At 53.5% G+C, this 27,233-nt stretch overlaps 1 protein-coding gene across 4 annotated transcripts in view; it reads right to left on the minus strand.

The window, feature by feature from the left end:
- Positions 1–27,233, minus strand: part of LHPP (phospholysine phosphohistidine inorganic pyrophosphate phosphatase) — a 127,814-nt gene that overhangs the window by 36,174 nt on the left and 64,407 nt on the right. The window contains exon 7 of one of the 4 annotated variants that reach the window (XR_003508836.1): positions 1,353–1,479. The exons of the other annotated variants lie outside the window; for them this stretch is intronic. The gene's annotated coding sequence lies outside the window, so the exon portion shown is untranslated. The remainder of the gene's footprint in view (positions 1–1,352; positions 1,480–27,233) is intronic. 4 annotated transcript variants of the gene reach the window in all.

A 27,233-nucleotide genomic window follows, 5' to 3' on the forward strand; every position in this document is an offset into this window, starting at 1 on the left:
ACATGAAGTCATCCTCAGCAGCTCATAATCAAAACCCCAGGTGTCCGGAGAACAAAGCGATTGAGAACACCAGGACTGAGCCCTGTGGACAAAGTGCAAGTGACGGGCAGTTGGGAGCCACGTTTCCCTTTGGCTCAGACCTCTGCTTTGCGAACCGCTGACGGCTGAGTGTTGCAGCAGACACCCAAGGGCTGTGAGCCTGTCCGTGGGCCAGAAGGTCACCTGGAGTCCTGGTTCTGCCCAGGGCCCTGCCATCCAGATGGGTCACGGCTTCTGCTCACAGGCCCACGGCATCAACAGGATGGAACACTTACTCCTTTTGGGAGAACTGTACTCCCTCATCCACGCACATGACGGTTTTGGAGGCCGGAGTGTGGACGAAGAAGCCCAGCTCTGTCCCTGACCCCCCCTCACACACACACAGCAGGTGACATGCTGGCAGCGGGTCTAGGGGAAGCTGGTGCAGGAAGAGGAGTGGACAAAGCGGATCAGGGACGCAGGGGAAGGATGGACGCGAGAGCCGGCACCTTCTGAATCATTTTTCCCACAGAGGCCAACGCCTTAACCTTGGCCTTCCAGCCTCCAGAAGTACAAGAAGACACGTGTCTGTTGCGTAAGCGCCCTGGTCTGTGTGGCCTGAGCAGACTAACACGTGGTGTCTGAGCAGGGGAAGGGAGGGGCCCACGCAGCACGTCCCTGGGAGAACTGGGACCATTTTGTGGCATGTCACTCAATTTGTTTTTTAACAGGCCTCCCAGGCAGCCCAGTGGTAAACAGTCTGCCTGCTAACGCAGGAGACGCAGGTGACACGGGTTTGATCCCTTGATCCGGAAGATCCCCTGGAGAAGGAAATGGCAACCCACTCCAGTATTCTTGCCTGGAGAATGCCATGGACAGAGGAGCCTGGCGGGATACAGTCCATGGGGGTTGCAAAGAGTCAGACATGACTGAGCAGCCTATTCACGTGCCATACCATTCACTTACCGAAAGTGCAGAAGTCAATGGGTTTTGGTGTACTGCATAACTGATTTTTCTAAATTGCGGTAAAACATATAGAACATAGAACTTGCTACTGTTTTTTTAACGGTCCAATCCAGTGGCATTCATGACATTCACAGTGCTGTGCAACCATGATCACTATCAAGCTCCAACAGGCTTACAGAAACAGAAACCAGTACCCCAAACAGGTCCTCTGTCCCCACCACGCAGTAACTCAGCCCCGGCAACCACCACTTGACTTCCTGCCTCTGCGAGTTTGCCTCCTCCGGATATTTCACACAAGTGGAAACGTACAGTAAGTCGTCCGTTTGGTCTGCTTATTTCACTGAGCGTAGTCTTTAAGGTCCACTTACGTTGTAAAGTGTGTCAGGAACTCATTCCTTTCTGCGGCTGAATAATATTCCATCGCAAAGAAAGACCACACTTCGTTTCTCCATTCACTGGCTGGGGGACGTGTGGGTTGTTTCCGCCTTTCTGCCACTGTGAAAACAGCGCTATGAACATTTGTGCATCGGGTCTGTTCGTCTTGGCTTTTGGCTCCCTGCTCACTGTGGTATGTCTGAGTTTTCCCGTGTTTACGGGGAAGGGCGCCCAGGGCTGTGGTTCCATTCTCAGCTCCGCATCAGGGGTACGTGCCATCTCACTGCGGGTGACGACCGCCCTGATGATTTGGCTAAGTTGAGTCTACTGGGGTCCACTGTAAAGTCCCCATTTTCCCTTCTAAAACTGCTAAATATTCAGAGAGGGGTAGTTCAAGGCTATGTAAATAGTCTGTTGCTGCTTAAACTTCCAAAGGGCTCTCTGTTTGGAACCTGCCAGGCTGGAGATGTCTACTGATGGGCAAGGGCCAGAGGTCACAAGGTTACTGACGCCAGAGCTCGGGAGGGTTGGCTGTAGGCCGAGGTTAAAGAAGCATCCCCGGTGGGGTTTGCGGCCACAGGCCCAGGCCAGTAGTCACCTACGGGGAGACCGGAGGAGAGCGGGTGGCTTCAGTCAGGCCACCCTGCCGCCTGCAGCGTCTCTAGATAGGAGAGAGAGCAGGCCGAGAAGGAGCCCTGGTAATGACTGAGTGCTGAGGGCTGAGGGGAGAGCGTGGCCTCAGCCGGCAAAACCTGGGAATCCGTCCTTCATTCTCCAAGACGACAGGCCGGCGGGGTCACCCTCCGCATCTCGACCCAAGCCCGCTTGGCTTACCTCCCATCACCCCCTCACCCCGGTCCCTACGCATCGTCCCTCTCACCCTTCAACCCAGAACTTTCATGGCAAGACTGTTCAAAGCAGTGAAAATGTAGAAACAGCCGTGTCCGTGACTCTGGGAATTATTAGTCATATAACAGCACGACTGTGTCATACTTGCCTGGCAGCTGCAAGAGAGAAGGTGGCTCCGTACACACTGAGCAGACACCCAGGGCATATTAAGGGGGAAAGCAAGATTACTGAACTTTATACTTGGGGTATAATCCCATTAAAGTTAAAAAAAAAAAAAGTATGTGTTTATATACACATAAGAGCCCCAGGGGCCCATGTCAAACTGCAACAGTGGCAATTACTTCCCGCAGCACGGCGATGAGGCGGCATCCAGGGGCCGTGCGTCCACGTTACTGGAACAGAGTATTCCCTTAACAGTGGGCGTCTACTACTGGGTACCTTCGGCCACCACCTCTCCGTGGACCTCCTGCAGAGGCCGCCTAAGGGGTCTTGCTGCTTTTGCCCTCCCCTCTCCTGTCATCTCTCAACCCAGCAGCCAGAGGGACCCCTTCCAAGCATGAGGTCAGCCCGGGTCCTCTGTGCACACCCTGAAACGGGCCACCCGGCAGAATAAAAGCAGAAGCCCCGATCCCTCTGACCCCCTCAACTGCTGCACCCCTGGTGCCCAGCACCCCACTCCCCGGCACCCTGCTTGTGGTTCACATAGAATATGACCTGCCTGGTTACGTGCTCCATCGCCCACCCTCCCCTGCTAGCACGCGAGCTCACGTGGCAAACACTTTGCCTCTCCAGCACTCTGATGGCTCCCGAATGCCCACCCCATGAGAGCTGGTTCAAGGAGTGAACTCAACAGAAAAACCATGAAAACACTTGCATTCATTATAAGTTCTTTGATCTCCCTGATGAGCTGGACTGTATTACCATCAATGCCGCAATGGCCCCCTTACCTTCCAAGGTCTTCCTTCTGGGTACATGGGGACATTCGGGGGATGTTTGGGCCAAGGATCTAAACGTTCACGTTTGCCATGTTATTTATTAAGTTTCTTGAATGGAAGTGAATGCACTTAATCTCTTTGACGTATGCTTACCCAGTCTCTAAAAGTGGCTGCTTATTCCTCAAACTGACATGGGGGTCAATCATTTGACCCAGAAATTCCATGGGTTAGGTAGGTTGTATCCAAGACAACAGAAAACACATGTTTACCAAACACTTACACGTGGAATTTCAGAGCAGCACTACTCACAATAGCTGAAAAGCAGAAACAACTCCAGTGTCCATTACTTGACGAATGGATAAATAACAGATGGTATATTCACGTGTGAGAAGGAGTTCAGTTCTCACATACGCTACATGCGTGCTCCAGCTGTGTTCACAGGCTGCCTTGAGCTCCACGTTCCCGCGTGCACTAGAAACCCTGACTCTCACCTGGCACGTATGTCCCCCTCACCTGCCTATGATCATGAAGAGTGTCAGACACGGGGCTCCCAGTGCCAAGCACACACCCAGCAGAAATACGTCTCACGGGTGCACACGACACGTAGCAATGTTCCAGCACCCCATTCCGGTTGCTAACAGCCCCTAGTGCCCGCATCATTGCAATGGGAAAAAACAGCAGAAACTACTACAATCAGCAGGCGATGCAGCCTACACACTGTCACAGGAGGATCTCACAAAGTTAGTGCCAAGCAGAAGAAGCCGGGACACGAGGGAGCGCTCGCTGCGCGGCTCCATCTCATAAAGTAAAGACGTGGGAGTCTGGAGAGGGGTCGTCCCAGCGATGGGGGAGGGGACAGGAGAAGGCACGTGGGGGCTTCTGGGGCCGGGAAACATCCTGATTCTTGACCTGGGTGTGGGGGAATGTTTACTGGATATATTTCCCTCTGTGAATATATATCAAGCTGTGTGTTTATAATACACACCCTTTTGTTATTTTCAATGAAGTTAAGGAAATTTTAGGAAGACCCACAGAGCATTACCTAGACAGCATAGTAAAAAGCAGAGACATTACTTTGTCAACAAAGGTCTGTCTAGTCAAGGCTATGGTTTTTCCAGTAGTCATGTATGGATGTGAGAGTTGGACTACAAAGAAAAAGAAAGCTGAGCACAGAAGAATTGATGCTTTTGAATTGTGGTGTTGGAGAACACTCTTGAGAGTCCCTTGGACTGCAAGAAGATCCAACCAGTCCATCCTGAAGGAAATCAGTCCTGAATATTCATTGGAAGGACTGATGCTGAAGTTGAAACTCCAATACTTTGGCCACCTGATGCGAAGAGCTGACTCATTTGAGAAGACCCTGATGCTGGGAAAGATTGAAGGTGGGAGGAGAAGGGGACGACAGAGGATGAGATGTCTGGATGGCATACCAATTCGATGGACATGAGTTTGAGCAAACTCCAGGAGTTGGTGATGGACAGGGAAGCCTGGCATGCTGCAGTCCATGGGGTCACAAAGAGTCGGACATGAATGAGCGACTGAACTCAACTCAACAGAAGGTTATATAGCTACTGAAACCACGTGTTACAGTGGATCATAGGGAGCGGCCGTGTGTGTGCGCGTGCACGCATGTGTACACAAGTGTGTGCTGGTGTGTATGAGTGTCCACACATGCGGTGATGTGTGTGCTTGTCCTGGTGTGCACACGTGACTATGTAGTGCCTGAGTGAATGTGTGTGTGTGCACGGTTATCTATGCACGCATGTGCGTGGGCGTGCACACAGACATCCAACCCAGGAGAAGGACGCGCCTTCAACCACAGGAGGCTACAGTCCACAGCTGGTAAGGCGAGTGGTCACCTGAGGCTGATCTGGGATGTTAACCAACAGTACCGTCCTAGGTCAGCCAGAGTGCTGCTTTGTGGTCATCTGGGGACGTTAAAGGAGTCAAACTGCCCACAGAGGAGCCCATAAAGGACCTTCTCATTAGTAGCAGTAATTCTAGTTGCCACATACTAAAGCGCTGTGAGGAGCCAGGCGGTACTTGTGCTTTCCATTTTATCATTTATGCCCATTCACGAGTGGAGGAGACCAAGGCCGAGGGGACAGCAAGTGTCTGGGCTGGGATCTGAACCCACCGGTGCCTCTGGTCACCCACAAGCATGGGCTCACTCCCTGCTGTGTGCGCTGGCTCTCATTTAAAGAACATGTATCATGTCCGGTTCTGCCCAGGCCTCTGGACACAGAGCTGACCCAGGCAGGACCCAGCCCACTGTGGGGACAGACCCAAGAACATTTAGCCCCATCAGAGACTGTGACAAAGGGCTGGGGTGTCCAGACGGTGGAGGTGCAGGGTCCACACTCTCTGGGACCCTGAGACCAGGGCTGGAGTCCCAGCTCTGAGCTTCCGGGGGTCCCAGGGAACTCCCCTTTTCCGTCCCCCTCCCCTTGTCAGTTCATCTGCCGGATAAGAGTGTGGCCTGGGCGCCCTCACTCTGAGAACTGGAGTAGGGCTGGTAGCAGTAGCTGAGGTCAGCACTGCTTCAGGCAAAGTGAGGCTGCCCCGGGGATCCACTGGAAAGGGCTGGGGGGCCAAGATGAACAAATTGTCCCCCAGACACCGCTGCTGACCCTCAGACCTTTGCAATCCATGGCTGAGGTGAACAGCTCAGCTGACCATCCACCCCTCACCCCCAACAGCCTCATGGTGACCTGGTTGTGATTCTGCTGGGATCCCACAAACTCTGCACAGAGGACCCCAAAAGATAGAGGTGGGCTGGGTAACGGGCTCCAGGTGCGGGGGTAAAGGGATAAATCCTGGTTTGTAGTGTTGCCGATTGTCAATACCTCCACCCTGGTTAATTCAAGCTACCGACGTGTCACGGCTGACTGCGGCTGAGAAGGTCGTGCACGACAGACTCTCACAAGCTGGGTCCCGGGGGGCCCAGCACTTCAAAGGCTTAAGCTACAGTTAACTCTCGGCACCTGCCCCAAAGGGCTTAGTGTCAGTTTTGGGAAATCTGGAGGAATGCGGCCCCAAAGCAGTGGCCGGTACCCAAGGTCTCTCAGCTTACTGCCCCTCCCCAGGGGACAAGCAGCAGAGTGTCCCCGGAGGGGCAAGGACGGCCCTTCCGAGAGTGGTGTCCTGGGGACCCAGTGATGCTAACCAGACTCTGGGTTAGCAGGAAGGCAGCCAGGCATGCGAAGGGGATATGATACGACGAGTGTCCCGTGTCCAGGATCGGCCCCTAAGAGACACTGGAGAAGGTGCCACCCCGCTCCCCAGGCCAGGCGGGCTGGGAAAACACCTGTCTGGGGGCCTCCCCTGCTGAGCGTGGCATGGCGACTGCCCACAACAAACAGGGCACAGCGGCCAAGCCTGGCTCTGCAGACAACCCAGGGGCGGAGCAGGCCACACGGAGCCCAATGCCTAGAGGCCCTCTGAGGACAGCAGGGGTTCTCACCCCCCGATGCCTTTGCTTGGTCAGGTTTCTGAAGGCGCAAAGCCCAATTTTCTCCACCACGCACAAACGCAGAGGGGCAGCAGTGGTCTTCCAAACCGGCTGGACCCGCTGTAACCCGATCCCTGGGCTGGAGCAGGGAGCTGGCGGCCACGGTCTGGCTCTGTTTGCCAACCTCTTCAGCTGCTGCCCGGTGACCTTGAGCAAGGCCAGATACCCCCAGGCCTGTGGCCGCACGCTGAGACAGTGGGAGCTGGGCTTCCTCCCTGCCTGACAGAACCAGATGTGCTGAGAACAGACACCAGACAAGGCCTTGCAGTCCTTGGATGGACGCAAGGCAAGGGGCTGCCTCACTTCTGGGTCAGGCCTTGGAGCACTGGGCCCCTCACGACGGTGCTCCTAAGGATACCGGGTCAAAAGGAGACTCAGTGGGTGGCTCTCGATTTAAAAATATTTTTAGAAAGAGGTGCAAAACCTGGAAACCCAGCTCAACAGGTCCTGCTCCCCCGAGACTAAACCATCACTCCTTATCTAAATGCACTTCAGCAAAGACCTGTAAGTGACTTCTTAGGGACGGTGACCTGCATGGTGAGCCAGCGGCATCTGTGTTCTTCACCGACTTCAGTAAAGGATGCGGCAGAGACTAGACCTTACTTCCTACCCGAGGTCCAAGGACAAACCAACAAAACCCTCTGCCTCAACCAAAAATTATTTCCAAGGGAGGAAAAATGCCCTCTTCTCTCACACTTGCCTCTCAGTGCTGCAGAATGCTGCTGGAAGGCTCCAGGGGAGCCTCGAGCATCTCAGGTGGGCCTCGCCTGTCACCTAGGGTGCGGTTTGTGCACATCTGGGCAGAAAGTGAAAAAAGCAAAGCCGCTCAGTCGTGTCTGACTCTCTGTGACCCCATGGACTGTGTAGCCTACCAGGTTCCTCCATCCATGGGATTTTCCAGGCAAGGGTACTGGAGTGGGCTGCCGTTTCCTTCTCCAGGGGATCTTCCCAACCCAGGGATTGAACCTGGGTCTCCCACACTGCAGACAGATGCTTTACCGTCTGAGCCACCGAAGCCCTCATCTGAGCAGAGAGTGTGTGAAGAAGGTACGGAGCGTCCGATGCCAAGAAATTCTCCCCCACCAGCTGGAGGCCCTACAGTCCAAGTCAGTTCTCTCACTGTCCACCTGGAGAGAGCGTCAAGGGCTCAGGCCTGTTCCCCACCCAACTTCAGAGGCCGAGGTCCAAGAGCCGCCGTGCTTCTGATATACCTGCTATAAATCAGAGGTCCCCACGATCCCCTCCTCTGGGTCAATTCATTTGCTAGGAGAGCAGCTCTCAGAACTCAGAAAAACATTTACCCACGTGTGTGAGTTTATTTTAAAGGACATTATAAAGGATACAAAGCAAGGTAGGACTCTCCCAGCACCTCTACCTGCTCAGAAGCTTCCAGAAGCCCATCCTTCTGGGTTTCTATGGAGTCTTCATCATGCAGCCACGATTGACTAAGTCATTGGCAGTCGGTGACTTGACCTCAACCCCCAGTACCTCTCCCCTCCGCTGGGGTGTTGTGGGGAAATGAAAGTGCCAACCCTCTAACCACTGGGTGGGTTCCCCTGGCAACTAGTCCCATCTCAGGGACTTTCCAAAAGTCACCTCATTAACATAAACTCAGCAGCCTGCTGAAAGGGGTTTGTCATGCACATGAGATACTTCTGGCGCTTTTATCACTTAGGAAATTCCAAAGGTTCTGAGGGGCTCTGTGCCAGAAACAGATGAAGACCAAACATACATTTCTTACTATAAAGTCACACTATCACAGAACCCGCAGGGGACATGTTTCGGGGAGGACATCACCACCAAACCGAGACGTGGGTTCCTGGGACGGTTCCTGCCGCCCTGCTGCCTGGAGACTGCCTTCTGGCTTTATGGCTTTGTGGGAGAACAGGTGTGTCTGGTCCGTGAGGCCCACCAGCAGCCGTGTGATTCTGGGATGCGCCTGTATCAGGCAGGTGCAGGGGAAGCCGGAGCAGTAAAGGGCTCAGAGCAAAGCCCACCCTCCCGCCCCCAACCCCTCACCCCATCTCCCGTCCCTGGAACTCAGAGCTGTTGTCAGATAACCCAGTGTTCAATAACCCAGTGCGCACTACCCGCTCCCTGAGAACACTTTGCTTTTGCTCGTGCATTTCCTTTTTTAATATATAACCTCTTCCATCATAAAAAGTTCATGTAGCCATATCACATTTGGAACTCAGAGATAAGAAGAAAACATTACCCATAACTCCAAGAAGAATGCACATACCCACCCCAGACTCAGCACCCTACATTGCAACCACCCCCTTCCTCATCCATCTCCCACTAGGGAGCCCGGAAGGACCAAAGGAGACCACTGTTCAGACAGACAGGGAGATAACAGGTTGATTTCAATTCTCTAACTCAAACCACCATGAGTATGTGGGGACGTGGCCTTCCAGTCTCATTCCCCCAACAAGCATGCCTACTCCAGAACTGTCATCACTCTGAAACAAGAAAGTTTTGTCATCAGCTCCTATCAGATTATATCATAGGCATTTTTCTGGGTTGTTACATACAAAGGGGTTCTCCGCACAGACACCATTTCGTTGTTTTCGCAGTAAACTTTTATCCTGAGATAACTATAGATTCACATGTGGTTTCTCCCAATAAAAACACCTTGCAAAAACTACAGGATAATATCAAAACCAAAATATTGACATTCTTACAGTCAAAACACAGAGGATTTCCATGACCATCATGATCCCTCATGTTGCCCTTTATGACCACACCCACCTCCCTCCTACCCAATGCACGTCTCAATCCCTGGCAACCACTAATCTGTTTTACATCACTATAAACTTCCTGGGGCTTCCCAAGTGGTGCTAGTGGTAAAGAATCCACCTGCCAATGCAGGAGATGCAAGAGACGTGGGTTTGATTCCTGGGTCAGGAAGATCTCCTGGATGAGGGAATGGCAACCCACTGTAGTATTCTGGCCAGGAAAATCCCATGGACAGAGAGGCCTGACTGACTATTTTAATAATGCTATATACAAGTGATGAGATAGCACAGAATCTTCCGGGACAGGATTATTCACTGTATCAACAGTTTCTTTTCCTTGCTGAGTAGTATTCTATGCAACGGATATGTAGTTAAATTGTTCACCCACTGATGAGCATCTGAGTTGTTTCTAGTTTGGGACTTGGAGAAAAACTGCTGTGAACGTTCACGGACAGGTTTTTGTGTGAATATGTTTTCATTTCTCTGTAATAAATGCCCAGGAGTGCCACTGCCAAATCAGATGACAGCTGCATGCTTATTTACTTTTGGCCATGCTGTGCGGCCTGCAGGGTCTCAGTTCCCCAGTTAGGGACTGAAGCTGCAGCCTTGGCAGTGAAAGCACAGAGTCCTAACCACTGGGCTGCCAGGAAGGTTCTGATAGTTACACGTTTAGATGTTTAAAAACCTGCCGAACTGTTTTCCCAATTGGTTGCACCACTTTATAGTGCCACCAGCCATGTCTGAGTGATCAGACTCTCAGCATCCGCATCAGCATTAGCTGTTGTCATTATTTTTAATTTTAGCCATTCTGAGAGGTATGTAGTGATAGCTGGTGGTGGTTTTTGCATTTCCCTAATGACTAGTCATGTTGAACATCTTTTTTGAGTTTATTTGCTACTTGGTGAAATGTCTGTTCACTTTTTTTCCATCTGTTTTTTTCTCTTTGGGTTACCTCTATTTCTCTCCACATGTTCTCAGATTGTTTCCATTGTTCCCCCTCAAGGAGCAAACAAGCCCATCCAATGAGTTTTTAATTTTGGCTACTGTAGTTTTCAGTTCTAAAATCTTCTTTGGTTCTTTTTTCTGTCTTCTGTTTCTTTGCTGAGCCTGTCTATGTCTTTGTTGAGCTCTACTACTTTGTCACTTGTTTGCAGATGTGCTTGTTGAAGCATTTTCAAAGTAGCTGTTTTAACAACTTTTGTCCTAACATCTGTGTCATCTCATTGCTGGTGTTTGTCCATTGACTTTTCTCATTCAAGTTGAGATTTTCCTGGTTCTGGGTACAACAAGTGATTTTGTATTGCAATTGTGGACATGTGGGGTACGAGACTCTGGATCTCATGTAAACCTTCTCTTTTTAGCTGACTTCTTTGGGAACACGACTCCAGCAGATGAAGTAGGTAGAGCTGCTGTGTTACTGCCAGATGGGGCAGAAGTCCAGGTTCCCGACTTGGTCTCTGTGGACACTGAGGTGCAGGAGGGGTGCTGATCACTGCCGGTCGGAGGCAAGGGGAGTTCCACCCTGGTTGGGAGGAACAGGAATGCCTCACAATTGCTTCCCATGGGGCCTCCATTGACCACATGGAGAGTATCAGGTGGGAGTCACCTTATTACTGCTGTTGGGGTAGAATCACCATGGCTTTCCATGGGGCTTCCATCGACCACATGGCGAGTATTGGGTGGGAGTCACCTTATTACTGCTGTTGGGGGTAGAATCAAAATTGCTTCCCGTGGGGCCTCCATCGACTGCATGGACTATGTCGGGTGGGAGTTGCCTTATTACTGCTGTTGAGGGTAGAATCACAGAATCTCCACGTCGTCCCCAGGGACACCCCAGCTGAGGAGCCCTCTTTATCACCCACCTCCTGGCTCCCTATCTACTTGGCCTCCTATGACACCCACCAGCCCAGGGGTAAGAGGTTCATGACAGCCTCAAGAAGGTGGGAGTGTAGGCTCGTCGCTGGGTCCTCGCCGGCATGAGAGGGAACAGACCAGTTTACTCTGTGGCATTTGGCTGGCGCAGAGTGGTTATCGACTACAAGTTCCTGTCTCGCTGGGCTGCCTAGAAGGACAGGCTTCTGTGGGGGCTTTTTGTCTGTGCCCCTTGGCGTTTCCAGGCTGCTGGCTTCTTCAGCTCCAAGTCTGGGATCCACCAGACAAAAAGAAAACCCAGGGAAATGACCACTGTGTCACTCCACGGCTCCAGAGGTCCCTGGCACGCCTGCCCTCTTCTCTTCACCTTTCAGAGTCTTCTCATTGTGTTTCATAGCTACTGTCCAGGGTTTAGTTGCACTGAGCAGAAGGAATAGAGAAAGGATTTCAGCTTCATCTTGTCCAAAGCAGAAGTCTCTCCAAGTGCTTTTCATGGTTGAGTTCATATTTTTTTGCTTCTTGTAACCAGGGTGGGTCTTGGGAGAAGCAGCGGCTGGTGTCTGACAGAAGACCCCTCAGCTCCCTGTCAAGTGTCTGCTTTGCAGAAGACCCTGGAGAGCTCTCGAGGGGCTCCTCAGGAGGGTGCTGGGCTCAGCAGCCCCCACTGCATGACAGGCCCTTCCCTGTCCTTGGTCTTGACTGAGAGCAGAGCCTGTACTGTGACCATAATCACCAAGCGCCCTTCAGTTGGAGTCGGGGTCACTCGCGTGGCTACTTGGGCCTTTATTTTACTAGAAGGAAAACGCGAGGCCATGTGTTCCTTGTGCAAAGCCAACGAGCAGGATATTTTTGGACTTCCTCCTTCCCCAGCTTCAGCTAAACTTCGGCAATCTGGTCTTCTCCCTGCGGCCCATATTGAAAATGCAGATGAGCCTCTTTCAAAGCTGACTAGTACAGGCTGTAAAACTGTACATAAAACACAATTTCAATTATGTTTAAAAATACTTTAAGAAGGAGGGGTCTGGAAGGAAATATGTCATAATGTTAATTGATGTTATTGGTGGATTACAAAAGGATTCTTTTAGAGCTGCTTCTTTCAGATGGTTGATGATTTCCATATTTTCCAATATGAACATATTACACTCATAAAATTAAAAACAAATTTTTAAACCAAAATAAAATGTCTCCCGTGAAAAACTAAATAGTGAGTGTATGAAACCATCACTGGCTACTTGTCTCATCTAGACCCGGGTTTATATCTTCAGACCACAAGTTGTGGTCAAGTCGGGACTCTGAGCCGCTGCACAAGATGCCAACCAGATTCAGGACCTGGAAAGTGGAAATGACGCCTCTTCCCTGCATGCCCGAAGCTGCTGTCTTGCCAGCCCCGAGGCTTCTGGTTTTGATGGTCCCTGGGGTAGCAACACTCCTGCAAAGAGTCACTGCACAGCTCTGACCGGAGAGAGACCCCATGGAACCTACTCTCCGTGGGCCCCAGAGCCAGCGGTACATACTCCACACAGACTCCCTCAGGCCCCACAACGGTCAGTGCCACCAAAGGACCCAGACTGCAGTGAAACCCAGCACTGCCAAGGCTCAACCTCTCCACACTATGTTCGAGACCAGGCTTGCCGGAGGATATTCTCCAGGACAAAGACAAGAGAACTGCTCATTACCCTGCCTGAAATAATTCCCCCCACAAGGCGGCCTCCAGCCCAGGCCTCCAGCCCGGCCACCCCATCCCAGCCCGGGGTGGGGAGGGGGCCATGTATACCATCTTCCCCAGCAGATACACCCGTGGCCTCACTGCCAAATCCCCTCTGTGGCCTTGGTGGGTGGCCTTCATTTCGGCAGGCAGCTCAGGTCCTGGCTGCCCTGGAAGGGTGTGGGCCCCAGGGAAGCCGGCCAGCCAGCCCCCTGGCCAGGAGCCTGGGACCCACAGGCAGGAGAGTGCTGGAGACTGAACTCGGTCAGAGCCAGCTGGGGCGCATCACCGGCAGGTGCCCTCGGCCCCACCCAGATTCCTCCTGCAGATGGTCAGCACCAGCAGAGAACCAGGGGCCGGTAAGGAACCAACACTTCCCAACTCGGGGACAGACTGAGCAAGCATTCTCCACCATCTAGGGGCAGCCCACCCCCAGGGGCCCCCTCTCTCTTTAGGCCTCTTTTCTCTTTGCTGTCCTAGGGTGTGGAAACCTTGCTCTGGGTCCCTCAGCTATCTGGAAACCATCATTAGCTTCCTCTCACAGAGGCGGGGCCACCTTGGGCCCCAGCGTGCTCAGTAACAGCTGCAGAGAACCCCGGTCGCTGGCCAGTTGGGAGAGCAGGCCAAGCCTGGCCATTGGCTGCCTCTTTATTTATAACTTCTTTTACTTCCAGTGTTAAAGCCCCGCAATTTCAACCGGAAAGGTCGAGAGAAAAATGAACGCCTTGACATTTTTTTCCAAACATCCTCCCAGAGGGCGCTTGGCAAGGGAGCCGTGGTTTCGCTGAGAGCATGAGAATGTCTGCGGCCCCGCAGAGCCCTCCTTGGAGTGGATCTATTTTTGTTTGCTGAGACATCTGTGCTCTGCGAAAGGCTCGACGCTGGCGACTGGGAAGGAAAACCAAAACATGTAAATGGGGGCTGAACTCTCTACCGAAATACAAGCGGGTCGCGAGCCGTTTCGCCACCTTGTCGGGTGGGCGCTGGGGGATCGGTGGCGGCGTGAGGTGTGCCCCCTGTCCGCTAACCGCCGGCTTCCTCCGGCCAGCCTTCCCAGGTGGCTCCGGGTCCGAACTGGGCAAACCCCAAGCCAAGCGCAGCCACCCAAAACTGCCTAGGGATGAACCTGTCCGCCTCCCACCGGTTGGGACCTCGGGCAAGTTGGCTTACTCCTCCCGCCTCGCCCACCCCGCTGCGCCCCGCCCACCCGGCTGCGCCCCGCCCTTCTAGCCCCGCCCCTCGCTCCCGCCCCACCCCGCTCTCCTCGCCCCGCCCACACCCCGCCTCATCCCGCTCTCCTCGCCCCGCCCCGCCCCGCCCCACCCCGCTCTCCTCGCCCCGCCCACGCCCCGCTCTCCTCGGGAAAGTGGGCCCCGGCACAGCAGCGCAAGCGCAGCACAAGTCTGAGCAGCAAGCAGGCCGCAGCTCCCTGGGGATAGGGAGCCACGGGAGGATGTCCGCTCAGGGAGGACTCGGGCAGCCCTCCAGCCACTCCTTGATTGCAGGCTCAGATTGCTGAAGGGTCACTGTGTCCCCCGGAAAGGCTCTGAGAACACTCCCTGGAAGCCGCGGAGGCAACAGTCCCCCAGGCCAGGTGGCCCAGCAGCTGCAGGGCGGGTCCCGGGGCGGCTGAGGCAGCTGTCTGTCCAGTTGCGGCGTGAGAACCCAGGGCCGCGGGGTTGCTGGTGTCCTGCAGCCTCTGGCGCCCTCGACTGTCACCCAGAGTCCTTAGGGCACCTATCTCCTGTGACCCCGAAGCGTCAGGCCGACGGGACAGTAAGGACAAGGGAAGAAGCAGGTACCAGAGGACAGGCTCCAGGTGCGCATCCCAGGTGTCCGGACACAGAGGGTGTGGTCGGGAGGGGCCCTAGACCACACCCCTCGGCTCCCGCTGTGCTTCCCCTCTCCCAGCCCACCCCTCCCTAAACTCCCTGGACTCCCCAAGGTCTTACAGGTCCACCACTCAGCCCCAGACCACCACCTGGGCCTCGACCCTGGTCACCCCCAGTCCACTCCTACATAGCTTCCCGACCCAGCCCCTTTTGCCTCCTTCCCTGGCTAGCCTGGCCTAGCATCACTGCGACATAGGGGCGATATCTGGCCCCACATGGCCTCCCCAGCTGAGCAGCTGGGTGATGACAAAGTCACACCCCAAGACTGGCACCCTAATCCTCTTCTGGGAAATGGATTTTACAAATGGGCTGTGACTGACTCCAAGACAGACATCAGGGTTTTACACATTCTTGTCTCTCCAACTCCTGGGGACACAGAGGCATGAATACAAAGTAAAGTTCAGTTCAGTTCAGTCACTCAGTCGTGTCGGACTCTTCGCGACCCCATGGACTGCAGCACCAGGCCTCCCTGTCCATCACCAACCCCCGGAGTTTTACTTTATGAAATAAAGTACAAAGTACTTTACAAACTAAAGTTCATGAAGCTATTTGTCAATTTCAAACACAAACAACAGGCAAGTATTACCTGTGCTATGATTTTCCCAGTAGTCACGTACAGATGTGACAGCTGGACCATAAAGAAAGCTGAGCACCAAAGAACTGATGCTTTCAAACTGTGGTGCTGGAGAAGACTCGTGAGAGCCCCTTGGACAGCAAAGAGATCAAATCATTCAATCCTAAAGGAAATCAACCCTGAATATCCATTGGAAGCACTGATGCTGAAGCTCCAATACTTTGGCCACCAGATGCAAAGAGCCGATTCACTGGAAAAACCCTGATGCTGGGAAAGATTGAAGGCAAAAGGAGAAGGGGGTGGCAGAGGAGGAGATGGTTAGATAGCATCTATCAGTGACTCAATGGACATGAATTTGAGTAAACTGTGAGAAACAGTGGACAGGGAAGCCTGGCATGCAGGAGTCCATGGGGCCGCAATGGAACCTAAACCCTCCCTGGGTGGAAGCCACCTACTCATCGTGTCCCCTGAATCAGACCCTGTTGACGCCTATGATGCCCTACGTGGTCTCTCCAGTCTGATGGGGTCTGACCCGCACTGCACACAGAATGAGAAACAGGTGGGGGAGGCTCTTGCTGTGCACAGACCTCAAAGAGCCTTCACCCAAGACCCTGTCGAGAAGAAGGTATAGTCCTGGCTGGGCCACTCCCCAGCTGCACTGACTTAAGTTGTCTTCCTCTCTAAGCCTCAGTTTCCTCATCTGCAAAGTTGGGATAAGGCAGCATTCACCTTATTGCTCAATAAATACTAGTGATTATGATAGAACAGCTGGCAGCAAACTCCCACACTCTCCATCACTCAGCTGCAGGATTTCACTAGTCTTCCTTCTCCTTGCCATGCCTCGGAGCACCCAAGGGGCCTGCTGGCTTTTATCACTCCTGATCTAATCAGCACACTGCTGCCCCCGCAGTGCTGGGACCCCGGCCACTTTAAGATCAGTTATTCGAGGATTTCATCCTTCCATCACTTGCCTGACATCTCATGGCATCAAGAGCAGGGCCTGACTCGGCACCAGAAACATCTGGAAACCACCCCCCACACCTTCCCAGGTGTCAGGCATAGCACCAGGCCCATCACATCCACCCAGAGCTTGTGTGAATCACAGGGCAACCGCAGAGATCCTCATTCTACAGCCCAGATAGTGGAGAAGTATTCACAAGTCACGGGGCTTAGAAAGGGCGGGTAGGGATTGCAGCTCTGGTCACTGTGACCCCAGTTGCCTCTCAACTTAGAGCAACAGGGATTAAAGTGTCGTTTTTTCAGCTGGGATCCTTGCACACACTGCCTGTCAGTCTCACATGCTGGAAATTAATTTCCCAGAATCTTTTTGTCTCGGTATCTGATTGGATTAGAGAAACAAAAAGGCATTTTCCCCAGAGAATAAATGACTCAGACTCTGCCTCCATCTTTGATGACATGCAGGTTCCTCATTAAATGAAAGTCTTGGTTTTTAAAATATACAGTAAAAAATAAGAAAGAATATGCAACTTACACAAGGAAAAATACCAGTGTCCAAGGAAGATGAAAAAAAAAAAAAAAACCTTTAGTCTCCCTAGCAATCAAAGATGGTACCTTTCTCATATACCCAGAGAAAACCATAATTCCAAGAGATACATGCCAATTTTCCCAATGTGTGTAGAACACTATTCACAATAGCCAGGACATGGAAGCAACCTAAATTCCCATCAACAGAGGACTGTATAAAGAAGATGTGGGCCATATATACAATGGAATATTACTCAGCCATAAAATGGAAAGGATCCACCTGCAATGTATGAGACCTGGGTTCAACCCCCAGCTTTGGCAGTTCCCCTGGAGAGGGGATAGGCTACCCACTCCAGTATTCTTGCCTGGAGAATCCCATGGACAGAGGAGCTATGGAGCTGGTCGGCTACAGTCCATGGGGTCGCACGGTCGGACACAACTGAGTGACTAAGCACACATAAAAAGGAATGAAATTGTGCCATTTACAGACATGGATGGAACTAGAGACTCAAACAGAGTGAATTAAGTCAGGAAGAGAAAAACAAATGTTGTCTATTAACACATATATGTGGAATATAGAAAAATAGTACAAATGAATCTATTTGCAAAGCAGAAACAGAGACACAAATGTCTGGACACCAAGAGAGGAAAGGGAGATTGGGATTGACATATATACACTGCTATGGATAAAATGGGCTTCCCCGATGCCTCAGCAAGTAAAGAATCTGCCTGCAATACAGAAGACGCACAACACACAGGAGATGTGGGTTCGATCCCTAGGCAGGGAAGATCCCCTGGAGGAGGAAATGGCAACCCACTCCAGTATTCTTGCCTGGAAAAATCCCATGGACAGAGGAGCCTGACCGGCTACAGTCCATGGGGTCGCAAAGAGTTGGACACGACTGAGCATTCACACACGTATAAAATAGACAACTAACGAGAACCTACCATATAGTATGGGGGGGGGCAGAAAAGAAGGTACAATTTGCTTGTAGGACACATATTCTTAACCTTAAAAATGCATTTCAATATACAGTAGGTGCAGAGAAATACGATTTGATTCCATTTATACGAGATACCTAGAATCATCAAATCAGTCAGAAAGTACATTGGTAGATCCAGGGACTGAGGTGGGGTGGTGGGGGGAAGGGGGTTAGTGTTTAATGGGGACAGAGTTTCAGTTTAGGAAGGTGAAAAATTCCAGAGCTGGATAATGGTGAGAGCTGCACAACTGTAACGTTTCCATATGGTTAAATAGTATGTTTTATACTATGTGACTTTTACCACAATTAAAAAAAAAAGTTAAAAAAGGATGGTGACTTTTTTTCTATCAATGGAGACAATGCTTTTAAATGATGATACAGTTCTCTGGTATTATCTGTTGGCAAGAATGTAAAGTAACAGAGATTGTCCATGCTGCAAAGGGGAACTCAACTAGAAGCCGGGAGGAAGAATTCTGCAGTACCACAGCCCTCAGAATTCTGCACATCCTTTGACCCAGCAACGCCATATGCGAGAATTTGTCTTAATGCAAAAAAAAAAAAATCGCAAATAAGTGCAAGGCCCTGCTCCAAGAATGTTCCGTGCAGTCCTGGTTACACTAAGGTAGAGCTGGAGACAAGGGACTGTCTAGCAACACGGCGAGTCCCCAAGGAGTAGGATGCAGCCATTGAAACGGTGACACAGGAGGGTGTTATGACACAGCACGGTGTTATCGAACTGGTCGCTGAAGAGAGGAGTTTCAAAAACAGCACACGCTCCTAATCTCCCTTTTGGGTGGAATACGTAACCCACATCCTCTACACAGCAGGGCTGGAAGGGGGACCACCGTGTGTTATCATAAGTCACCCCTGGGTGGGGGGCTGACTCAAGGTTTACTTTCTTTTTTCACTCCTCTGCTGCTGCTAAGTCACTTCAGTCATGTCCGACTCTGTGCGACCCCATAGACAGAAGCCCACCAGGCTCCCCCGTCCCTGGGATTCTCCAGGCAAGAACACTGGAGCGGGTTGCCATTTCCTTCTCCGATGCATGAAAGTGAAAAGTGAAAGTGAAGTCGCTCAGTCGTGTCCAACTCTTAGCAACCCCATGGACTGCAGCCCACCAGGCTCCTCCATCCATGGGATTTTCCAGGTAAGAGTACTGGACTGGGGTGCCATTGCCTTCTCTGTTTCACTCCTCAGGTTCTCCTAAACTTTCAGCATCGAACGTGAGCACAGGTGAGGGAGCTGGGTGGCCTGAGTTTGAATCCTGCTGCTGCCGCCTCACAGCGGTGGCCTTTGGAGGTGGCGGGGACCGAAGGAGCCAGTGCATGTGAGCAGTGGGTGACCTGCTGTGTGACCTTGGGCTTAACTCATCTATAAGTGGGATAAAATAGCACCCACATCGTGGACTCGGCACTAGGCTCAGCGAGGCAACACCCTGAACAGCTCAAAGCAGAGCTGGGCCCAGAACAGGAGCTCACGAAGGCCCCTAATGTCATCAATCAACAAGAAAAAATACAAATTATTATACTGAATTTTGGAGGGGAAAAAGTGATCATGAGAGAGACCCCAGGCTGGATCTCCAGTTTCACATCCTCCTGGAGAGGGTGGCTCCCTTCTCCCTCTGGCCCAGCCAAAGACCACCCACACAGCTCCAGGCCCCCTGCAGCACAGCCCAGTCCTGCCTGCTCCTTTCTACCCTGCACATGTGCCCACCCCTCCCCCTGCCCCACTAGCCCACCCAGGAGAGCGTGAGGGTCTGGGGCTCCCTTTGAGAGGGAAAGAAGAGGGTGAATATGAGAATGGCTCTGCTCAAACCCTGGTCCAAAGCCACCTCCTTACTGGATGAAGTCAGGTCAGTCACTCAACCTTTCTGAGCCTCAATTGCCTCACCCATGAAAGGGCCTAAAATGCCAACTGCATCCAGCTGTGGTCACGGTCAGTGAATGGCTCTGTGCAGCGCTTAGCCCAGAGTCTGGCACACAGGAGGTGCTTAAGAAATGACGACCGTCACCGGGATTTTCATTTCGTCCCTTGATATGGGTGTGCCACCCCTGAACCATCACCTAGCCCTGGTGGAGACATCCCCGGCACCTGTCTGTCTCACTCCTATCCAGACATTTCTGCCAGATTCGCAGTCTCTGGGAAGAGACAGGACAGTGTGCAGAAAGGAAGGGAGAAGAGCCAGCGCTGGGGCCACCAGGTACCCCAGACCCAGACACACATGGCGCGGAAAGCAGAGACACGGGCCCTACTCAGAGCCCACCTGGCTCACCCTACTTGCTCTGTGTCCTGCTCTGACCACTGCTGTCAACCACAATGACTACAACAGTCGCAGCAGCATTCACTGAGCACTTACTGTATACCACGTACTATGCTAAGGCCAAGCATGGAAGAATTGATGCTTTTGAACTGTGGTGTTGGAGAAGACTCTTGAGAGTCCCTTGGACTGTGAGGAGATCCAACCAGTCCATTCTGAAGATCAGCCCTGGGATTTCTTTGGAAGGAATGATGCTAAAGCTGAAACTCCAGTACTTTGGCCACCTCATGCGAAGAGTTGACTCACTGGAAAAGACTCTGATGCTGGGAGGGATTGGGGGCAGGAGGAGAAGGGGACAACAGAGGATGAGATGTTTGGATGGCATACCAATTTGATGGACATGAGTTCAAGTAAACTCCAGGAGTTGTTGATGGACAGGGACGCCTGGCGTAGTGTAGCCCCTGGGGTCCCAAAAAATCGGACACTCCTTAGTGACTAAATAATTTAATGCAGTCATCATATCCCAATTATACAAACTGAGTCAAAGTGGTTAAATAACTTCTACCCGGCCAAGGTCATACCAGCTCCAAGTGGCAGAGGCTGCCGGGTCTAATCAGGGCCCCGCCACACTCCCTTCTATCTACGCCAGCGTCCCTCCCAAAGGATGCACGTGGCTCTGTCTAAAGAAGCACCTGGTTCCTGGAGGACGGGCCAGCGAGGGCCACAGGACATCCCCGTGCCTCCCAGAGCACCGCCGCTTTCCTGAGCAGGAAGAGAACAGATTCCAAACAGATGAGCCTGCAGCAATCCCGGCGTGGACGCGGCCTGCTGGAGGCTGCCTCTTATCTCCTGCTCCGGACGGGGTGGGGGCTGGCGGGTGGGCCTCTGTGGGGTTCGCCAAGCTGACAGCACGACGAGGAACCAGGCAACACACAGGAACAGGCGCGGTTCTGGCTCTAGTGTGCAGCTGTTGGACTTTTCCTGGGGTTGGGCCAGGGTAGGGGGTGGTGGTGGGGAGAGGGGTGCGGTCTGGAACACGCTGTATTAGAGGGGGGTTCCGTCTTCCTGGACACACACATTTGGAGGCCACGCACAAGCCACAGATGATCAAGGGCATCTGGATTTCTTGGCTGGTTCCCCAGGGCACAGGCCCGGGACGCAGCCCTGGGCTCTGTCTGTGCCCCCCGACCTTTGCACGGCTTACCCCCCAACACCACCTGCAGCCCCACACCTGCCCGCCAGCCCCAAATCCTCCTTCCTGGCTGCACTGGACCCCAGGGAGGGCCCACGGAGGCAGAATGCAGGCACAGCCAGGCCAGCGCTCAGGGCAGTCTTGACCCCACCCCACCAGGGCAGTGCTCCCCAGGGAGCACAGGTGCAGCCCGGCTGCAGGGGGTGTGGCAGGAGGAAAGCCCGCAGGGAGACCCTCCCAACCGTGCAGGGGGCTCAGCTCCACCGCGGGAAGAGCTGGTGAGGAAGTTCCCATTCCCGGGAGTCTGGGGGCTCGCCTCGAGTTCAACACGTGGATCTCTCCCTCTCTTTCTGCACGACCTGTGTCATCAGGCTGCGTCTTATTGAGCCAGAACACAAACTGAGCACTGGGGACAGCTCAGTCCTACAGACCCGGCTGCCCTGGAGCCGCGGTCCTCAGCCGGGTGCCTGTTCCAGGGCCTGGGGTGCTAACGGCGACGGCAGGGCTGACCCTGCCCCGTGAGGTGAGGCGCAGGCACTTGGTACCTGAGTCCCACTCCCCCGCCCGAGTGCGACGTCGAAGAGCCCTAGGAGGCCGCACCGGAGTGCGGGGCCGGCCTTGTGATCAGCTTGGAAGGCCAGCTTAAAGGATATTCCCGTAATGGCAAGGTTTTTCATAAATGTTAATTACAGTTGCCTTAATTAGCTCTGAACCCACTGATCTATGGATTATATTAGGTTTATAATTACCTTGACAGGCATACGGATTACAACGATGCTCCAACTAAACCCCAAGCGTATGGCATATAAATCAGCAGCGGGGTCCTCCTCATTCCCGGGGTCAGCCTATTAAAAGGCCGGAGCGTCAAGGCCCTTACACGGGGCCGGCCCTTCACAGGCTCAGGGGCACGGGGAGATGGTAGGGGGCGGGGTGGGGCCGTCCACACAGTCTCTGGTGCTGCCCGCATGGACGGGGCCACACGTCTAAGTGCAGCGGGGTGGGGGCAGCGGGATGGTGGGGCCTGGCCTGCAGGGCTGCGAGCTGTGCCCAGCTGGGCCACTTCTCTGTGGGCACCGCTGGGGACCCCCTTCTCCTCCCCCAAGGGGATCAGGACACTCGTCAGCTCGTTAATTATGACTCAGCCCCTCGGCCAGAGAGGTGTTAAATCCTTATCTCTAGGGTGAGCGGGGTGAGTAGTATTAACCCACTTTCAGGGTGCAGGGTGGGGTGACTGCAGAGGCTGCTGCGCCTGGGGTGGGGTAGGGAGGGAGGGCCCCCTCTTCTGAACCCCACTGACAGCCTAGAGGATGGAGGGGGTGAGCAGGGGGCCAGCAAGGGGAGGTTCTCACACTCAGCCTAGGGGAGCAGGGCAGTGCGGGGGGCAAGGACAGGAAGTGCCTGCGGTGGGCAGAGGAGGGCAGTGGGGCCTTGGGATGACAGAATTGCTCAGTTCAGGCGCTAAGTCGTGTCTGACTCTTTGCGACCCCATGAACTGCAGCACGCCAGGCCTCCCTGTCCATCACCAACTCCCGGAGTCCACCCAAACCCATGTCCATCGAGTCGGTGATGCCATCCAACCATCTCATCCTCTGTCATCCCCTTCTCCTCCTGCCCTCAATCTTCCCCAGCATCGGGGCCTTTTCTAACGAGCTGCTCAGGGTCCCTTAGAAAACCCGCTCTCAGGACGCTGGCCCCAAGACCGCAGCGCCCACCGCCCGGCAAGCTCCTTGGATGTCCTTTGTGTCTCACCAGTGGCCCAGGCTCTGGGGGGCCAGAGGTGGCAACCGCCCTGGGCCGAGCTGCCCTGCCCCTGAGGAGGCCTCCAGGGGCCCCCACACGGGAGTGGAGGGCTACGGGCCCCTCACAGCAGCAGACTTTCTCCCATGGAGCCCAGCCCAGCACAGGGGACCAGGGGCATTAGAATCCCAGAGGCTGTGGCCCTCCTGTCTCCAGGGCCCCCATCACGCTTTGGTTCCTGCCATTCTGAGCCCCCTCCCCATCAGGATGCTCCCCTTCCCCCTGGCCCTCACCTCGCTGTGGTCAGGACGAGGCTCCGCACATCTACGGCAGGGCCAGCTGGGCAGCTGCAGAACCCGCCCTCCCCTCTGCTTGGTCTCGGAGGCAGCGGGGTGTTGAGGCTGGGGAGGTGCAGGGGAGGTCGGGCTGCCTCCTCAGGCACCCTGGAGGACAGGCAGGTGGTGGCACAGGCAGGCATGACAATGATGACAGCAGACACCATCTCCGGGGGAGACTGGACGTTGCGGGAGGTGGCGGCTCCTGTGGCCCCATCGTAGAGCTGGGTTATGAGACACGGAGGCACAGCAAGGCTCACACTGGGAACCCGGGACGGCACGGCTCCTCAGTGGTGAACCAGGCGTGTGTGCCAGGCTGTCGGGCTCCAGAAAGGTTCCAGAGCTCACCCCGTCCAGCCCTCTGTGGGGAGCAGAGCCTCCCCAGCTGGCTCCGAGCACGGAGGTCACCCTCAGGGCACAGAGCAGACGGCAGGGCCGCAGGCAGGGGCTGTCTCAGGCCTCTGTGGCCGATGGGGCCCTCCCCTTGGCCATGGGTTCCTCACCCGCAGCTGGCATTCCAGAACCCTTTCCCAGAACCAGGGCCTAGAGAGCAGAAGCACATATTCGCCACAATCAGTCGATGTGGGGAGAAGCCAGGCGCACGCACCTGTGCACACGCGTTCACACCAGCACAGAAGGGCCCTGTGCACAGACGCAGTGTGGCTGAGCGGGGCCACCTCCTGCATGTGCAACACACGCCTGTCCTCCCACCTGCACACGTGGCTAGAAATCTTACAGACATGAGCAGCTGCGCTATCTGAGCACGAATGCTACACAGACTGGAGACAAGGCCTCTCTCCTGACAGCACAAGAAGGGGTGTGTCATGGGGGGCAATCATCCTCAAGCAAGGGCTCAACCACCAAGACCGGGGTCACCACCAGCCCGCTGCTCCCCGAGCTGCCTGAGGGCAGAGGCCACAAGGCACAGGTGGGGAGAGGGCACAGGAAGGTGTTAGCAGGAGACCAGACTCCCCATGGTCAGGAATGAGCCCCCCGGCGCAGGGGGTGTTCAAGCCCAGGGGGCAAGCACGAAGAAGGAGAGGAGCTCGGCCAACCCCCAGGTCTCTGAGGGGCCGGGGGCAGGGCCATCAGCCTCGCACACCAGGGTGCGGATGTCTGGGCCACCCTGCATGGCCAGCACTGTCCTCCTGGCTTGCAGTTACCCTATGGACGCTTTACAAACACAGCGGGATTCGTTTCATCCTCATAACACCTGACAAGGTAGGCGTTACCATCCGCACTTACAGTCAGAAAAAGCGAGGCTCAGAGCGCTGGTTACTTGCCCCAGAGTGGCTGGTCAGTCCACTGACCAAGTCAGGATTCCAATCTGGGCCTTTTGATTCCAGAGACCCCACCCCTCGAGGCACCCAGAGGCCGGCCTGCCTGGCAGACTGTTCCAGGCACAGAAGTGCCCACTTCTGCAAATCACCCCGCTGGCCACCATACACGTCCATGTCCTCTGCCCCAGGTAAGGGGACAGAGTACCACATGGCTTCTTCTGTGAACTCTTAAGGCTTTACAGATATGACTGGTGCTCAAAAAAGTCTTTTTTTTTTTCTTCCCAGAACTAGGGATTAGAAACTGAGTTCCTTCCTTTCCCTTAAACTTCTGAATTTAGCAGATAAGATTCATTCATCAAGGGGCTTTCATGTCCATGATGCTGAGAAATTGTTTTGAGGCAAAATCTAATTAGACTAGATTTTCATATTGGAAACACTAGCTCCCATTCAGGCCTAAATACAATAATCACCATCGCTTAAGAGTCAAGAGAAGCCATATGTGTTAAAAATGCACATTTTATTCTAAAATGTCCCCCTTCTCTGTTCTTTTCAGGTCAAGGAGGCTTCGAGACCATGACCTTGACCGGTGAGAAGCCCACAGGAGAAAGCCCTGGACTGAGGTCAGCTGTCTGTATGGGAGGCAGAAGGGGCTGTGGAATAGTTCCGGGTGGGGGAGTGAAGACAGATTTGAACATCCAGAAGACAACCCCAGCGGCTATTTGAAGAACAGAGTCGGGGTGTCATAGAGGCAGAAAGGCTGGTTTTCTGGCCACCCTAACCCCAATTTTGTCTGAGGCAGTCATGGACGCCCATTCTTAGGCAGAGAATCATGGTTGGCTAAGTCGGCTGTGATGATTTCACTGCCTTTTGCCAGGTACTTCCTCCTTGAGAAGCCCTCATCAGGCATGTTCATGTGACCCAGTTTCAAAGATACAACTGGAAGTCCGGAAGTCAGGGAAGGTGGGCACCACTGGGAGAGCCATTTAAAAGGGCCACTCATAGGAGGAAAGCTCACTGGCACCGCCTTGAAGGTGGCCACGACACCCGGTGCCACAGCAGCCATCTTTTGCCCATTAGGCGACAGACAGAAGGAAAAGCCAACTCATTAAGCAGGGGTGAGTTTACCATAAAGCTAATGAGCCTTTGGTTTCATGCCCCTCAACAGCACAGGCGCCTTCCAGGGCCCTAGAAATATGTTCACACGGTTGTTTTTCTAATTGAAGTCAAACTGACGTAACGTGTGAACGGTCCTCAGTCGTGCCTGACTCTGCGACCCCACGGACTGCAATCCATGGAATTTTCCAGGCCAGAATACTGGAGTGGGTAGCCTTCCCCTTCTCTGGGGGATCTTCCTAACCCAGGGATCAAACCCAGGTCTCCTGCACTGCAGGCAGATCCCTTACCAGCTGAGCCACAGGGGAAGCCCTTACGTAACATAAAATTTACCATTTTAAAGTGTACTTCAATAGCTTTTACTGCATTCCCAATATTATACAACCTTCACCACTATCTAACTTCAGAACATTTCTGAAAAAAATGTTAAACGTGTCAAGTAGTTTAACCTGAAAAACCCTAAACATGTCAATTACCCGTCACCATCCCTGGCTCCCCTGCAGCCCCCTGGCGACCACTAATGTACCTCTATCTCTACAGACTTGCCTGTCCTGGACATTTCCTACAAATGGAACCACGCAGCATGTGGCTTTCGTGTGTGCGGCTTCTTCCATTCAGCATAACGCTTCCAAGGCTCATCCTCGTCAAAGCGTGAATCAGTACCTCATTCTTCTCCACGTGTGAATAGCACCCCACTGCCTGGAGAGAGGCCGCACTCTGCCTGTCCATTCATCAGTGGATGGACACCTGGGGTATTTCCACTTTGGGGATGTTATGAATGATGCTGCTCTGAACCCTCGTCTACACATTTGTGTACACTCATGTACGTATGTGAGGACATATGTTTTCAATTCTTTCCAACCTACATTACATTCATTAATCTACAGTATTCTTTTTCTTAAAATGCCCCTCTCCTCCAAGTTGCCTAAACTTCAGGCCTCAGTCTGGATTTACCCTGATAGTAAGTCTGGTGGATCAAAAAAGACGGATGATACAGCCCGTGTTGAAGGGCAGCGCCAGCCCTGGCTCTGAGGATCTCCAACTGCTTTCTTCAGAAAATAACCATCCCGATGGCTGAAGCCATGGCCAGCTGGTGTCCAGCAGCTGCAGCCACGGTGATCCTGACGGGGATAGGAGGTGACTGCAGGGGTCAGCGTGGGACACGAGAGACGAAGCCTTCGGGATGACCCTGGACTTCTCTCAGTGACTTGATGAAGTCTTTCACTGTCTTATTATTTAGCTAAGAATGTGAGTGAATACTTACCAAGCACATCCCAGCAGCTGGCAGGGGCCTTTGATACGTAACGTGTGAGCGGCTGACCACCGCCCTGCCATGTACAGCACCCGACATGGCTCCGGGCACAGCTGGCACAAGGTGACCCTCCCCTCCCCGTCCGTTGTCCAAGGTCAGGATACGAT

This window comes from Bos indicus x Bos taurus, chromosome 26 (assembly GCF_003369695.1).
Source record: "Bos indicus x Bos taurus breed Angus x Brahman F1 hybrid chromosome 26, Bos_hybrid_MaternalHap_v2.0, whole genome shotgun sequence".
Classification (NCBI taxonomy): domain Eukaryota; kingdom Metazoa; phylum Chordata; class Mammalia; order Artiodactyla; family Bovidae; genus Bos; species Bos indicus x Bos taurus.